Consider the following 15,000-nt stretch of genomic DNA (forward strand, 5'->3'; position numbering starts at 1 on the left):
TAATTTCTACGACAGTCACTCTGGCATTTCAGTCGGGCAATATCTTACAACTGGAGGCTGTTATATTCCGTAACAAATTATGAAGCAAAAATACCCATAAACATAACAAGTCCCTTTAATCGCGGGCCCAGTTCGACTCAGTTAATTTCTTCCTTCTCATAACTCAGTCAGCGGTCTTTCTAACTACCTCATGTTACTACAGAGGCATTTACAACCCTTTGACTAATCTCCCATTTTTCAATCTCAATCCTACAACCATACTTCCAAGAGGGGAGAGGAACGGTTTAGGGAGGAGGGAGAAACGGCCAAAAATTAGTGGGAAGAGGGAGAAAGTACGTCAAAATATAGGGAGACGGAAGAACCAGCACGGAAGGGAGAAGAGAAGACCTGGTGTGTGCTTGTAATTATTTACGGTTAATTGTTACCTACTTTTCTGTAGTGTGGGGATTGTGCTCTGATGAACTTTGTACCTTGCTCATCTGGACTTTGTACCTTAGTTTACGTTCCCTTCTGGTAGTGGATTGTTGTTAACCGGCTCTGTACCGTTTTCAATTTTACTTTGGCCCTTGTAGATAAACTTTTAAACTCTTATGCGGAAAAAAAAGTTTTGGGCTTGGGCATACTGACTATAAAGTTTCATTCTGTGTTAAGGATACATTACGGATCATTGGAATGGAAGTAGACAGTAATCTGGATTTTACTGGTCATATATCAAATGTGCGCAAAAAGATTACATGTAATAGTCAACGTAACCTTATGATGCGCTTTCTAAACCTTAAAGGGCGAGGCCATGGTGAGCAAGAAATGTTTTCTGTCTTCTGTGCACTGCATGTGTGTTTAGGTCTTTTTAGGCGTCAGTAATAAAACGAATAATGCTTTCGGATTTGGTGGTTCCACTAGGTTTTCAGAAATGTACTTAATCTTAAGAAATAAATTTATTTTTTACCTTGGAATCGCGCTTTCGGAATTCCGACATGTCATCGGTAACGGCGCCGTGTTGTGGTCTTTGCAGCAATTAAGCTGTCTCTCAAAAATTGATCTTCTGGCACTGTGTTACGTAAGCCTGCTAGTTTGGCAAGGCGACAAAGGTAGGGTAGGGAAAAATCAGGGAGGAGGGAGAAACGGACAAAAAAAATAGGGAGGAGTGACAAAAAAAACGGGGAGATAAGATATTTGCGTACCTGTTCCTCTCCCCTCTTCCAAAGGAGTTGAATGTTCAGGCTCAATATATTGAACTGAAACAGGGACAAGAAAAGCCTAGGTCGGACTGGGATTTGAAGCATAATTATTGGTTTGAGTTGGTAAACTAAAAACAAAATAATGATGGAAGGCTGGCTGTACGGCTGTAAGCATGCCGGATCACATCACAGGTCGCAAGGTGGTGGATTCCTTGAGGAGCCATAAAAAAAATAGTACTAATGTCACTTCATTTCGTCGTTGTTCAATTAATGTTTTTACAAGCGGAAGAATAGGTTTTAAAGGCGTAGGCCGGCCGTTGCACAGAATAGCGGGTAACAGAGTTTGATTGCGTGGGAAGATAAAACGTAAGTACAACTGCCCATGAAACAACCTTCGTTTTCAAAGAAAGTGATAGGCCCAGCCCTACCCATTGAAATTTTCCATTCTTATTAGCATTTTTCGAAACAAAATGCATCTGTTACGAATTGACAAATATAAAACTTAACGCTTCATCTTTACATCGTACTCAGTTAAATTTTAAAATGGAAATTTTATGAATCCTATATCTCTTTGAAGAAATGTAATATCATCTCTTCTGTCAGAGACCGAATTACCATAAAAAACATCTGCAACTTAAAGGGCTTGTGAAACTGAAATTAACTTAATGGTTGTATGATCGAATTTTCTTGAGTTACATGCAAATATACGTTCTATCAGCGGGACGTAAGGCAATCATCGTCTTCCTATGCTCGGCGCTTTCAGTGAATTCAAATAGTTTAACATTGTTTCTGATCTGCGAAAGGAACTCCTTCTAAATTTCTGAGCTTTTTAAATAGTGTGCAGTGTACTTCACTAATTGGAAGTTTCCTCGTTAAATATAAAGTTAACTTATTTCTCTGAATGACTGCGATCATAACTCTTTGATAAAAAAATACGACACATTGACAGAACATCTTGATGACAGTAGTTATTTACTATTTTCGATCTCGCAGGTTGATCATTGGTTTGCTTAACTGAACTGAAAAAAAGGGCAAAAACTCCCGAATCATGGAATTCCATCTGGATCTGCGTAATTCATTGTAAAAAAAAACTCTCATTTATGACTCATGGAGATAGATAATTTGGGGGAGGGGGAAGGGGGGACAAGTAGAACACTCATTTTCCTTGAGGAAAATAGGGTTAGGAATTTGGGAATACCTTTTCAGACCCTCCAAACATTTTCACAATTTTCGGGTAGGGTTAACCAAAACGGACCTTCCATTTACATTGTAATGACAATTTTCGGGGATTTTGGCGAATAGTTAGCAACCATCCGTCGTTCCGTCTCTTGGTTAAGCGAATCAACAACAACAGTAAAAGCCCTCACTGACTTAGATCCTCTCCTCACAATTGAAGAAGTCGATGGTCTTGGGAGGCATCAGGACTTTAAACGCAGTCCCTCATTTCGCGTGATCTTTTGGGACATTTTTTAAAACCCAGATTATAGTTTCTAACTGGACTAAACTCGACGAGAACAGTCTCAAAAAACGCTATAGCTCCTGATGTTACGTTCGAAATTCACCGCAGTTGAGGTTATACTTTGAAACGAAAATATAAGTTACTGAAGTTTTTATACTCGCGGGTTCAGTTTCTAAGTCCCTTTGAAAGGGACAAGATGGTGGCTTATAATTCCTAAAAGCTATATCTTTGACATAACAAAGGGTATCACTACTTAACTTAAATTTCATGGTTACCGTATCCTTACTTCTTTCTCGCATTAACTCAAGTTTCAGTTTGTTTTCAATTGCGAACATGGCAATGTTACAGTCGTAGTTCAATTTCTTTGAAAGTTTTTAATATACATTGTAACCGAAAAAGCATCCAACCGTATGGTACAGGCTGGAATAACTTTGACAAGCATAGTTAAGGGCTCAATATTTTGGTCAAACTTACTCAGTAAAAATAAAAATTGGAATAAAAAACCACTTTAAAACCAAAAAATCTTAAGGAAACACTGAAGCCGATTTAACATTTTCAAAAACACGTTAAAAGGGGAAAAAAACCTTGAAAAAATTGCGGTAAGCTAAGTCTCGTGATATGCAACTTTTTTTCATTGTGTCGCGTGCCGAGTGCCTTTTGTCGTGTGCGCAAAACGTATACACAATTTAAGTATTTTTCTTTCTCCATTTTCCTTCAATGAAGCGGTCCTTAGAGTCACTAACCCATACGTAACAATTTGAAAAGAAGTTTAAAGTGATACTTGCCTTTGCTAAAATTGAGTAAAGTGCAACAATTGCAAGTTCAGATGCAAGTGCAGTGGGCCTAGGAGTCCTTGTTGATCATACGCCGCGCGTGCCAAAAGCCTAATGGCGTGTGCATCAAATGTACATCAATTAATTCACTTTTTTGTCTATAACCGCGGTGCCTGTCAAGTTTTATTCAACGGATGCATTTAAAAGATTGAGCGATTTGTATTGATTACGACGCACAGGGTGCCTGATTTCAATCAAAATAAACCTTGTTTACTTTCGTTTAATTTTCTTTACTTCGCTAAAAACTGAGGGTATAGACGCATTGAAAAGACGTTTTGCACGCGTTCATAAGCAAAACCTTCACTCAAGAATGCATCTTTCGAAACAACTGATTGAGTGCGCAAGACACGGAACAGTTTCACCTGCATATCCTGATTTTGTATCAAATGAATATATGCGCATGTCTTGGGTGTCATTCTATTTTCGCCAGTTTTATGCTTTGAAAATTAGCTTTCCTTTTTCCATGGTGTATCTTTTGTTTCTCGCGCTGTGAAAGTTTACTGAAAAACACAATTTACCTACAAAAACAAATTAGATGACAAAACAACACTTTGTGGAGAGATTTGCAAATTTATTCCATTAGCGTGCATGCAAGCTGAGTTGTACAGATTTAGTTTTGTCCAATGAGTATCTTATTTGATTGAGTGAATGAATTCATTTATCAAAAATCTGTAAAAAAAATCTTTCCGTCCATTTGTCTCGCAATCGGGAATCAGGAATTGACCTGTAAAAAGGGGTCGAAAGGCCTTTTCGAGCCGCAGGAAAGGTGAATGACTTTTGAACTTCTTAATTTGGCTTTTGCCGTGATTGGAAAGTGTGACTGTGTTTTTCAAACAAATGATAATGAAACATCATAAAAGAGAAAATTATACAATCAAATACACCTAACCGAGAAAAACCCAGTTTATGGCCCGGATTTGACGCAGACTTTGTGGCAGATAAAGTGCAGTTGGTTTTGTAATAAAATAGATTGCAGCGTTCAAGCTGAACAAATGCAGAGGATGGAGTTACAACTTGAACACACGAGGTTGTCGTCTGGACGATAAAATAATATCCGAAAGAAGACAATTGCTCGAACCCAATCATGTTAAAAACAATTATTTTTTTGTCTGACGGACTAACCCGTTGATTTACAATAAATATTTGGCTAAAAAAAGTAATCAATGTACAACAAGATTAAGTTTTTCCCTTATGATCTGATGCATCACTGCTTTGTGAGTTCAAATTCAACTTGAATTTTCGTTCTTTAGAATGCTGACAACATCGGCCTTAGCAAAACATTTTAACATCGTAATTGAAAAATAAAATATTCATCGAATGTAAGGTGAGGAATCAAGTGCCAATTCTAATAATATTTAATAGCCTCCTTTTCTTGTATTTTTTGGTAAAGCAATCACTGTTAATGGCGGAGCACAGGCGCGCGAAGCGCGCCAGCGGAGCACCCTGGATAAGATTTTTTAGCAAATATATCCATGCGTGGAATTTTGGCTATGACGTCAGCGTATGCCCGCCTGCCCGCCCGCCCTACGGTACAGACTGTCTGGGTGCAGGTGGGGAGGGGTAAGGCAGGACGGGAGTGTTCGGGCAATTTTTCTTTGGCGGGAGATCGCGTACGCGTGGAAGCGTTGCATTTGGCAACCCGAGTTGTTCTGGCGGGAAATCATATTAGAGAGTTTAAAAACCACGACGGCTACGGCGACGAAAACGTCACTTGAAACCATTAGTTTGAGCTATCCTGAGTGTTTTATGATGTTTCCACCTTGTTTATGTGGTACAATATGGGTATAAACTAATTGCGATTTTGAGACGGCAATACCACATTATATTGACGGCGTTGGGAGAAAATATATTCCGTATTGGGCTCCGTCGCTTCGCGACTCCGCCCAATATTAACTATAAATACACGGAATATATAAATATACGGAATATTTTCTCCAAACTAGCCGTCAATATAATGTGGTATTGCCGTCTCAAAATCGCAATCAGTTTTGCATCGCGATCCATCATTTATAAGGATAAATAAAACTGTAAACTAATGAGCCCGCGCCTGATCGAAATTTCAATTCTTTCTACCTGCGAAACGTATCCATGGTAACACTAGTCTCTCACGTAAATAATTTTGTCGCGGGTAATTTGAAATTCCCGCAGGTTAGTCTTTGTTATCATAAAATGAGTTGACTGAAAATTACACAGGAATGGAGTCCCAAGAGCCATTTGCTGATGAAATGTCAAATTTAGATATTTGAGGGACTGTTTTTAAAGAGTTATTTAAGGACATCGATGTACTAGACATCGATGCGAAAACCGAAACAGCCGCCTCGAGGGAAAATAGTGGGCGGAAAAGTACTTTCCAAGTGGTAAGTGGCTTTGTCACATTATTACAATGTTTATAGTTAATAATAACTGTCAATTTTTCAAGAAGAAGTTCTTATTCTGTAATTTAATGAAATTCGTTTATGAACGATGCTAATTTTCATTCGAAACTCAGCATTAATAGAAAACGTATAACCGCTATTTTCGACTTAAAAAAAAAAAAAAGCTTTTTGAAGTTAAGTTAGAAGTATTGTGTAAACATACCATTTGTACTGGGGTTTCCCAATGATGCAAGAGCTTGATGATGACTGTAAAAGTCGAATTTTCATTAAATACTGTTGAACTTGAAGTGAAATATTTGTACAATCATTTGAATGCGGCGGCAATTTGTTTGCGTACGTCAGCAACCCAATTCAGTGCAACGACGTCAATTTCAACATTAGAACCAATCACAGGCCGCAAAAGTGAGACGGCAATACGTATGGGTTATTGACCAAGCGTGAGGTCAAGATGGCTGGATATTGGCCAAGTTCCTTTTTTTGCGTGTTTATTGACCTCGACTTCGTCTCGGTCCATAAACACGCAAAAAAAGAACTTGGCCAATATCCAGCCATCTTGACCTCACGCTTGGTCAATAACCCATACATATTGACGGCTCGCGCAAAGGCCAAACTGTAAGAAGATCGCGATACTGGTACGTATATACGGGTTTGAACAAAAGAGAGAGAAGGAAAGATTCACTGTTGTTTGTCCAAGTTGTCGTCGAAACCCGAAAATAGGGAGCTTAAGCACGCGCGTTTTTGAGACACGGACGGCAACCGAAAGTTAGCTGTTTCCCTTTTAACTTGTCTTCACACAACCACATTTATATTGCCAAGTATCTTTTCTCCATTAAAGATAATAAGTATAAAAATGTGGGAGACATCACTGTCCTGGCACGCGAAATGTTCTCTTCCGGTCGTCGCCCGCATCTCAAAAACGCGCGTGCTTAAGCTTCCTAATATAGTCATTTTACGTTTTTGGCTGACAAGTACGGGAGAGAAGTGTACAAAAATGCGTGCCGCACGTGCAGCACGACCATTTTTTCCTCTTTTAACCAATAATATTAATTACTGCTTTTTGGCGTTGTCGTTGCCGTAGCAGTCGTCGTTTTGACGAGCAACGGGAGCAGGAAAGAGCAAGAGAGAAGAGCCGACGAATTTGAGAAATTTAAGTGAAGAAAACCTTGAGAAAAGCCGGGGAAAGAGAAGAAGAAAAAAATTCAATGAAGAACACCGTAAAGCTGAGACAAATAGAGCAACGGAGACAAAACACTCATTTACCACGGTTAGCTTTCAGGTAATATCTTCTGTAATGTCTTCTTAATGCATGTATCGCTGCCTCACATATTTTGTAAAACGCCAAAAAAACCAAGGTGGCTTGAAAACGTTTGCAATTCCGTGTTGACAGAGATTTTGGCATATTTCAACAATCACACACCACGTCGCCATTCAAGCCTACAGCAGAAATCATTGGCGAGTTTTCTTGTCATCATTGTCTGACTATTTCGTCATAGTTCCCACCCTGGTCAGAGTTTTTCTCTGTCCTTGTGTGGGCCCATTTCCATTTGTAAGGCTTACGCTCATATGGTTCATATGGGGTAGGAACCTAGCACTTCACATTACATTCTATTCAGTTAAGCTTATTATAACCGAACTCTCAACGCAGTATAAATTTAATATATTGGATTGCAGTACATTTGTCTGCAACGAATGCACTTGTAAGTAATCATTATGTTTGGGACAGTTTACGTTCTTTTTGGCCAGATAAGACTTAGAAAAGCGGTTTGATCAAGCTCGAACCTGTGATTTTCGGCAAAGTCTCCAATGGCGATTGAGTTATAGCAATCGTTTGTCTTGTTTGTTACACGGTTTTGTGGCCGGCTACGGTTGCTTACTTTGGAACTAAATAAGCGACAATCATCGAAGGACTTGTAAGCGGCGAGTCCCTGTTTGTCGTATTCAGCATATTCAGTGGAGTGGTACATTAAATGGACAAGGACATTGCCTACTAATTCAAAGGTATTTTCGCGCAGTTTATTGAATATGCGGGAAAAGCATATGTTAACGACTGTTACTGAAATCCAAAAAGAAAATTGGGGGTAACCACGCATTATTCGAAGATAATTAATCAACAATATTTGTAAAAAGGTTCAAAATACAAAGCAATGTGTGGCGTTCTTTTCCAAATTGAAGCTTAATTAGCTCTGAAAAATGTGTGGTTACCCCCAATTTTCTTTTTGGATACCAAGAGCACTTGCAAAGGTCTGCTTTCTCCGCATAGTTTTGAACCGCGCAAAAATATTATTAATAAGCACCACCCATAGGAAATCCGAGTATCTCGAGATGAGCAGACCGTATGCGCAATAACAATAGTAGGCACCGTCCTGAAACTGAAATATCGTATAAACTCTTGTTCTTAGGCCATCGTAGCTTGATTAAGAAAATAACACAAACAGCGGTGATAAACATTGTATTCCAACGCATTTTTATAAAACTTGACGTTTCGTATGCTGGTCAACACACATTTTCAAAAGTGTTTACCATTTTTGAAAACTATATATATATCGTAAACATTAGAGGTCTGGAACCTAGACTGAGGAAAATGATCTGCATCAGTACGTGTCTAGACATAATGAGGAGTAATAGCTAAAACAGCAACAACTTCTCACTACTAATATTGACATTAAGGGAAGGCTTTAGCTCTTGAATGAACAAAGTCTCTTTAATTTTGCAGTCAAAGCCAGTTTTTCCGGACGCTAAAATGTCAAAGTAATCCCATTTAATGTCGTGGCCAGTGATTTTCACATGATCAGCAATGGCTGATGAATGGTCACTTTTAGCTAGGGCCCTGAAATGTTGTGTTTTTCTGTCATGGAGTCTTTGTTGTTTTGCCAATGTAGATTTCATCACAGTTCCAGCAGACAGCTTTATAGACGACCTTGGACCTCTGAGATCGGTCACTTTTGACAATGTGTGGCATGTTGACTTGCATACGAAACGTCAAGTTTTATGAAAATGCGTTGAAATATCGTACAAGCCGAATGGCGCCGAGGACAGGAAATTGTTCATGATCTTGATTGCATGGAAAATGGATTGGGACAGAAGTGCAGGTCATGAGCTTCTGATTGGGATTAATAAATTGTCTGCGCGCATCGTCGGTTTTGTCTTTCTCCTGACAGCATCCATTGCCGGATTAGCATTAGTTGCGCTTGTGGCAATTACCTTGATTAAAGTAAAACGTCATTGCTTCAACTGCAGCGGGCGGCGATTTCTATCAGCGGAGACTTCAAAACGCGCTCACTTAAACTCCACGCGCCTTCAAATATTTAAGTTCGATTATCCGGACCTCGATTATCCGGACTTTTTCTCTGGTCCCAATTTTGTCATGAATATTTATTAGTCATGATCAAGATCAGTAGTCATGTTCTTGTTTAAAACTACAGCGTTGAAAAGTGAAGTAAAGGCGGATTTTTTTCGCGTTCAAAAAGCAAAATAAAGCAGTGCTCGCACACGTCGTAACTAATGCAGAACTTTCGAATGAGGTCTGATTGGCTTAGAGTTGCCTTGTTGCCATTTTGTTGTTGTTGTTGTTCACGGTAGTTAATAGCAATTGACCATTTCCAAATTCAGTCTAGCATGTTTTCCAAATGACATCTTGGTACTTACCCTACCCCTGGGGTGAATCACAGCCACAACTTGCAGTAATCAAGGTTTTTTAATGGAGCCACAAACATCCTTGAAGGGGGAAGAATACTGAATATACCCAAAATAATCGCAAAGATCTTGACGAGATCCTCAAGGATAGATCAGAATCTTTGAAGATCTTTGGTAACATTATTGAAGATCCTTTAAGATCTTTGGTAAGATTAGAAAAGATCCTCACAATTCCTTGCCAAGATTCTTAAAGATCGGCTCAAGGATCTTGGTGAGGATCCTCAAAAATCTTGCCAAAGATCGTCAAGGATTTTAAAAGATCTTTTGAGGATCTTGTTAAGATCTTTGTGAATCTTTACTAAGATCTTTCTTGGGGCCCTCAAAGATCTTTATGAAGATATTTGAAGATCTTTACAGATACTTTGAAGATTTTCATCGGGGAAGACTTAATAGTTTCAATCAGTCACTATAATAATCATCCCCGTCGTCAAATCCAGATGCCTGTTCCTCAACATCAAGCATTTTTGTCCAGGTTAGTTAGAAACTCAGCTTCTTCAATGTCATTGAAAATTTCGTTGAAAACTGTCATTATTTCATTTGCCACTTCTTTGCTGAATACAGAAAAATTGTCCATGATGAAAGAGAGAGATAAAATGTAGTCGCACCGTTGCCCACTATTGCCTTTATAACCTCCTCTCCAAGCTCTGAAACAAGGTCAGCGCTACCGAACACAGAGGAAGTAGTCCCTAAACTTATTTTAATGTCTTTAAGCATGTTTCGAAGGAATTCTCTATCCTCCTCTTGTACATGTCTTGCCATTGTTGGCATTTCCACAGTCTCATTCACTGGAGTTGTGTTAGGTGTTTGGGCTGCACTGAAAATACTGCATTTGCAGGCTGCCTGACAAACATCACAGCAGTCATGTTTCAAATCTGGAGTATCCGGGTTCTCCTTAAAGTAATTCATCAAAATTTTCCTTCTGCACTTTCCATCAGTGTTGTTCAAAAAATTGCGCATGTGCTCATCACAATGAGCAAGATGGAAAGGCTTGTAGTAGAGGGTCGCCTTACAGGGCTTCCCATCTCTTCCTCCACGACCAACTTCTTGAAGATACCTTTCCAAATCGGGTGGGGCACCATAATGCAGTATTTGTTGAATGTTGGGTACATTCACACCCATCCCCAGAGCACCTGTGGCAATTACAATACGACAGGTCCCGTTCTCTTTCAAAAGAGATGATAGGATTTTCTGTTTTATTTGCTCTGGTGCCTTGCTGTGGTACATGGTGACTACTGGCACTTCAGAATTTGCAGCTGCCTCATCAAACAGTGAGTATAATTCGGTGCAGTCTTTCAATGAGTGACAGTAACTAAACGAATTGTTTTTGGAACTGATCTCTGTGACTGGAGAAGAGACCAAATTCAACATCCACTGAAAGGTTTCATCCATGATCTTGCTCCTAATTTTCAGGCTGGCTGTGGCAGTCATGCACAGAAATGGGGCATTAGTGAAGCTTCTGAGGTGACGAATTCGGCCAGGAGATTCCCTAAAAGGCTGTGCTCTCTTTGTGCCAGTTTCCCTAAAATGTTGAAGGTTTTATTAAACACAATGCATACGCACTATGTACTTTTCATTATATACCACATAGTAGGTGAATTATCATTTCCATAGTTATTTACACTGGCTAGCACCTTAACAAATTTGCATTTTGTGCACATAAATGTTATCAATACAGGTAGAAGGATCTTCAAAATGCTGTTAGAAATCGATTGAGGTGCTAAGTAACAACTGAGTTCCATTCGATATTTGTTTACATATGTTTTAAAATAACTTACCAGTGCACAATACAGTGTGATTCGTCGATGACAATTCCAACCAGTCGAGTGCTATACTTTTGAAGAAGCGTTCTTGCCCCTTGATCGTCGAATATCTCTGGGCTTGGAATGTCAGACAATTCGCCCCACCGACAAATAGCCCTCACTTTCTGGACGATTAGCCCCCAATATAAACACATTAATAATCACATTAATAATTAACTTAATTGCATTAAACTTACTTGATTTAATATTTTACCTAAGTTAGGATTCCAAAAAGACTAATTGTGACTGGGTTAACTAAATGAGCTCAGGCCTCCAGTAGCTGATTAGAACTTCTCTCCCCATTGTGGTATTTGTTCCACAGGCAAAACAGCTTCTCCTGCATTTTCTTGTAAGTTACTCTCTGGTGCCTTCAAAGCTTCTGGTCGGACACAAGTCGAACCTGCAAGGCAACCAACAACGCTTCCTTGTAGAGCAGCTGTATGAAATAATACAGGGGTAACTGGGTCTTTCCTTTGGCGCGTCTGCTTCCATGAACACGCTGGGAATATGGTGGGAATATCTCACTTGTAATCCTTTTAATTTGCACGTAGTGCGGATAGTGCTTGTCGTTCTTGTGCTGACAAATTGTCTTTAGCATTGCTATAGGATATTGAATCAATTTCTAGCTTAGTGCGTTCCAGGTAGCTTTAAAGCCACAGAAGGTACGGTGGCGGTTGCAGCGAAGGTTGTATCAGGTTGCAAGACCGCGGCGGGGCGGTTTCGGAATACAGAGTGGATTCCTTCTTCAGTTGCGTGATCTAATGGGCGAAAAGCAGACCAAATGTACGTTGAAGGTGCTTCTTTTATAGTCCTGCGAGTGGCGTCCCTCGTTTTAATCAACCAATCAGATGACAAGAATTGTCGATCCGTTTCGCCTCGCTTGGTTAATTGAACGATTAGAGTCAAGCTGTATGCAAATTTGAGAAGCGAAAGGTATCAACTGTGGTGTGTTGAAAAAAACTCTTATGATGAGTCGCAAGTGCTAAAAAACTTAAATGCCCCTAACCCCAAAATATTTTTTTCGCTAAAATGAATCTTTGCACCTGTTCGAAACGCATTGCGACCATTTTTTCCTTTTTCTAACAAATCCTGGCTCTTTATAGGCTTCAAAACTTGCGAAAGACCAAGCATCTTTTGTTCACGACCGAGTCAGAAGGGGAGTGGGTCTATTCCTGATTTGACGCGCAGTCATAAGAACTGGATTAAAAGGTTTTAGTTAATGGAAATCAAAGTAATTCAATTCATTTTTCAATCTTTTCTTTATCTCAACTTGATCGCAACTTAGTCAACACCAAGTAAAGCTATGATCCTCGCAGTTATGGGATCAACTTTAACAATTGCGTAGAGAAGCCTGAAAAATTCACGACTTCAATGGGGTTTAAACCCGTGACCTCGCGATACCGGTGCGACGCTCTAACCAACTGAGCTATGAAGCCACTGACGTTGAGAGCTGGTCATTTGTGGTTTCTAATTTTCCCGTGAGGAATCAATCAATGGACGAAATGATATAAGAAATGAATCATTTGCTGAACTGCGGATCTGAAATCAAGTAAAGCTATGATCCTCGCAGTTACGAACTCAATACCCGCGGTCAGTCAAGACACACTAACCGCTAACGAGGGAATATAATATTTATTTTAAAAAAGCATGTTCAGTTAGCACTCCTTGTTTTGTAAAACTACGGCTAAAATGTGCGAAAAAGCACTTTGATCATAATCCAGCTCGCGAACGGCATACCCACGCGAGCACAAACCACCTCAGCAACCGACGAAGGCGGGTAAGGTAACCATCCTCAACATAACTCCATGGGGAACATTATTATAATAACATCAACGTCGTTTTCGCAGAAATTCGTGTAAACATGGCATTCTGCCTACACTAAACCCGAGACATTCAATGTGAAATAGTTTATTTAGGATTAGCCAGTCAGTCATCTAGAGCACACTACATATAGAGAGACAAAGAAAGGGAGAGCGAAAACTAGATACCCAACATTTTTGAGACGGTTAATCTGGATTCTAGGTTGTCATCTGCATATCCATTCTTGGCGGAAGCTGTTTTCCATCGGCCGTGCCTTTGAAAAAGTCGATCATTAACTCCTGCTTTGGCGGCCGCAGATGCGCCCCCTGCCCTCAACGAATGTGTTCCAAAACGGGAAATATCCGGGACGATGTCTTTAAAGGAAGCTTTAAAGTGATCTCTTACCGCCGAATAACTAACTGAAGTGGTTTGTTAACCAATACTAGCTTATGTCTAACGGTCTAAAATGAAATTATCGTGCTCAAGAGGATCTTGTTTAATCCTAGCAAGATATCTGCTCAACATCTTTACTGGACAAGTGTCCGAATTTGAGCCTTTGGCAAGAACTACTTCGTTACCCTTTCTGAGTTGATCTGTCTTGTGCTTTTGGCTACGTAATTGTCATGGAAACAGATGTCTCCATACTTTATATGGAGAGCCTCCTCGATCCTAAAAAATCCTGTATAAGCTAACAAAAATATACACAAGTTTCTTAAATCGAGCAGATTTTCTAAATTTGAACGATTGACAAGGCTCTTAATCATATCTGTGAAAATGGGCTCTTTCTTATTGACTAATCGAGTTCCGCTTAACCTTTTGGCAGTCTGCCTCAACCCATGAATAATAGGACTATCTGCTGGGGAGGGAATCCTCGCTAGGCCATGGGCCCATTGAATGGCATAAATAGCCGAGTCTACTGAAGTATGGGAACGTGTCGTGTCCATAAGATGTTGGAGGTACAAGGCAACATGTTCCGTTTCGGCTGGAAATTCTTGAATTTCATCCTTTGATCTTGCGAAGTTTCTCCATCTAAGGAACGCTCTCCGATAGGCATCTGTGGTGCCTGTTGCCTTGGATGCCACAACTGACGACTGGAGCCTTGAGGCCAGTTGCCTAAGAGAACGATCTTTTAACTTGGCCAGGTCCGCCCACACTCCTGCCCAGAAAATATTTATAAAAAAAGTCATGAAAGGGGAGAGAACAAGAGGAAAAGTGAAAAGTACAAATCAGTACATTTGATAACGCCTCACTAACAGTATTTAATAGACGGATACGGTTTAGCGAACGCCTTCGAAGGCACGGTCAGAAGAGGTTCGAATATGCCATGCCTAACTCTAACACCTTCGGGGGTGTTTGTTACATAGGACTACAGAGTCACTATACACAGACTAGCGCCGCCGAGATTGAACGCTTTGGTGCCAAACAACCTGTTTCTGGCCTTTCCTGGCACAAACAAATCTGGTCTGCTGGGGAGAAGAACCCATGCGTGGATGAACCAATTAAAGTGCACGCCATCTTCGCATAATAAGGTCCAAAAATAGGCGGACTTCCACATGGGAACGATCAGAGTTCCGATAGCTAGCCTTGCAGTCTCGCATGTGCCTTAAAACTCTACCAATGAGGGTCACTGGGGGTACTAGCCAATTGTTCTCTAAGGCCCAGTCTTAGGAAAATGCATCTACCGCTTCCGCACCTGGTTGTAGAAACCTTAAATTAAACCTGGGTAGCTTCGCATTATAACTACAAGCGAATCTGTCTATGGAATGCGGACCCAAAAGCGCGTCTAGCCGCATGAAGACCTCATCATGGACCGAATAATCGTCGTAATCGGTAATCCTACTTAGGCGATCAGCCACAACATTC

Source organism: Montipora capricornis, chromosome 3 (genome assembly GCF_036669925.1).
Source record: "Montipora capricornis isolate CH-2021 chromosome 3, ASM3666992v2, whole genome shotgun sequence".
Taxonomy (NCBI): domain Eukaryota; kingdom Metazoa; phylum Cnidaria; class Anthozoa; order Scleractinia; family Acroporidae; genus Montipora; species Montipora capricornis.